The sequence below is a fragment of the Suricata suricatta genome, chromosome 7 (assembly GCF_006229205.1).
Source record: "Suricata suricatta isolate VVHF042 chromosome 7, meerkat_22Aug2017_6uvM2_HiC, whole genome shotgun sequence".
NCBI lineage: Eukaryota > Metazoa > Chordata > Mammalia > Carnivora > Herpestidae > Suricata > Suricata suricatta.
In genome coordinates, this window is record NC_043706.1 from 71,919,598 (window position 1) to 71,922,040 (window position 2,443).

At 40.2% G+C, this 2,443-nt stretch overlaps 1 long non-coding RNA gene across 1 annotated transcript; it reads left to right on the forward strand.

The window, feature by feature from the left end:
• Positions 1–697: 697 nt before the first annotated feature.
• LOC115296798 lies at positions 698–1,656 on the forward strand. The gene is made up of 2 exons (XR_003911057.1): positions 698–924; positions 1,349–1,656. It is a non-coding gene; the product is annotated as an uncharacterized LOC115296798 (long non-coding RNA).
• The last annotated feature ends 787 nt before the right edge of the window (positions 1,657–2,443 follow it).

Consider the following 2,443-nt stretch of genomic DNA (forward strand, 5'->3'; position numbering starts at 1 on the left):
AGTACTACATGGCAATGAGAAAGAATGAAATCTGACCATTTGTAGGAAAGTGGATGGACTTCAAGGGTGTCATGCTAAGCGAAATAAGTCAGGCAGAGAAGGACAGAAACCATATGTTTGCACTCATAGGTCTAACAGGAAAACAGAAGAAACCTAATGGAGGACCAGGGGGAGGGGAAGAGGGAAAGAGAGTTGGGGAGTGAGAGGGATGCAAAACTTGAGAGACTATTGAATGCTGAAAATGAACTGAGAGTTGAAGGGGAAGGGGGAGGGGGGAAAAGAGGTGGTGGTGATGGTGGAGGGCACTTATGGGGAAAAGCACTGGGTGCTATATGGAAACCAATTTGACAATAAACTATTTAAAAAAAAAAAGAACAAGGTTGACAAAAGGTTTATTTACTAACCAGCAGAAATACATTCTTCCTCTTGTGAGCCAAATATAATGCCTCCTAGCCCTGTTTCTGCCTGAATTTTAGCATCATTGTTATAAAATGTGTTTGCTATCTGTTTCTCACTGAAAACATCCTGCTATCTTCTTAATTGTAAGATTTACTACCAGTTCAAACAAAGGTGTATGTTATCTGCTTTTCACTGAGAATATCCTGTTATCCTATGATGTGTAAGTTACTTCATTGTAACTAGAATAGTTCTGAAGAAATGCCTCTGTAAAACCCATTTCTGTACCCTTTTCAAAGCATCTTTATCCTTGAGAATTATTTGTAAAAACTCAGCTTTTTGATGTCATAAGTCTGTAAATAAAGGCCCAAAACCTGGTGAGACAGGAGATAATAAAGAGGAGATGATAGAAGGAAGAAGATGATGCCAAGCTGGACCGAGAAAGTAACTGCGTGAATCTCTCTTTCCCGTCCGCCACCACCCCTTCAGGGAGCCCTGGACCAGCAGAAGCAGGCCTCCGGCACAAAGGTATTGTGCAAAGATATTTTCTATGTTATAGAGGTAAAACAATTAACCAAGGGCTCTAGTTGATCCTTATGGATTAACTTTATGAGATAATTTTTTTCCTGAAACCTTAAGTACTTCCCATCATCCCAATTTTTGCTAATATTTTTGGTTTAGCTCTTTAATGCTTATAAATAAAGATATTCTTATATAATTTACTTAAAACTTAATCTATGCTGAGTTCAATAGCTATCCATGAGAAACTAACATGCTTTTTAATTATGAAATATGAAAGTTACAAGTGAAAGCAAGTTATCTATTTGTAGAGTATAAAATATTAGTATGTTTCGTCAGTCATCACAACATAAAAATAACTTGTGGTATCCAAATGATGAGGGAGAAAAAGGTAAGCTGAGAACAAAGCACAAACTAGCAACCTCCTCCACAGCCCCCACACCTTCCAGGATGGGATATGTGTGACACTCCTGGCTCCCCAAGAACAAAGGAAAAGGGAAAACAAATGGTTAACTAATAGAGATCACAGTTCTACAGGACAAGAGTCTCCATCAGTTTGCAACTGTCATAATGATTTACAAGAAGAAAAGCAATCTCCAGAAACCTATAGTCTCAATTTCCTGGAGCCCTAACATCACACTCGCCTCCATAGGATGGAAAATCTTATATAACCAGTCACTTAAACCCCAGTGCCCCTGGGTCCTGTCCCCTGCTATAATAAAAACACAGTTTTGCACCAAAGATGTCTGAAGTATTCTTTATTGGCCATTGGGTCTGAATCCCAACACTTCAAACCACATCACTTTGGCACCCAACATGGGGCTTCAAGTCTTTTCATCTGGACTCTGAGCCTTGGTGCAAACTTGGTAATTCCTCTCCTTTCCCTTTTTTTTTTTTTTTTTTTTTTATTTCAGTGGCTTTTCGGGAAGTCTGGTCTTATTGGAACACTTTCATGTTGATTGTTCAGGCTGCAATCCTCTAGCCTATGGCTACTCTACGGGGAGGCTGGAGGTTAGTATCCTGCCTGGAATGGGAATGAGACCCAGAACCTTTGATACTTTATCTTCCTTTCTGTCCTTGTACAAAGTTGTGTCTTAGGTATGGGACAGCCACCTAGGTCACCAGGATGGCTGCCAATCTTCAGACTCCCTTGTGAGGTTTCCTCCTTATTGGTTTAATGTGGTTCCCTTAACATCCCTGGTCTAGCCAAGTTCCGGCTGTGAGACCTCCACTCAGAGCTGGCCAAAACCAGCACCTGATTGAATTAAAGCCCAACTGGAACCGATTCCTAGAGAGGTTGGTTGTAAAAGATTACATGGATTAGAATGTCGCTTAGACAATGATGGATTTCTATCTTTGCTGTTTTCTGTCAGTGTCCTCTACTGACTGCTTAAGTTAAAAAATTGGGTAGTTCCTCTTTAAAACTTTTCAAGTGTTTTCCATAGATTAAAAATGGTGGGTTCTTCATGGCATGTCACAGCCTTCACAACAAGGCAAGGAAATAAGGCTTGGCCATCAAGCATTGCCT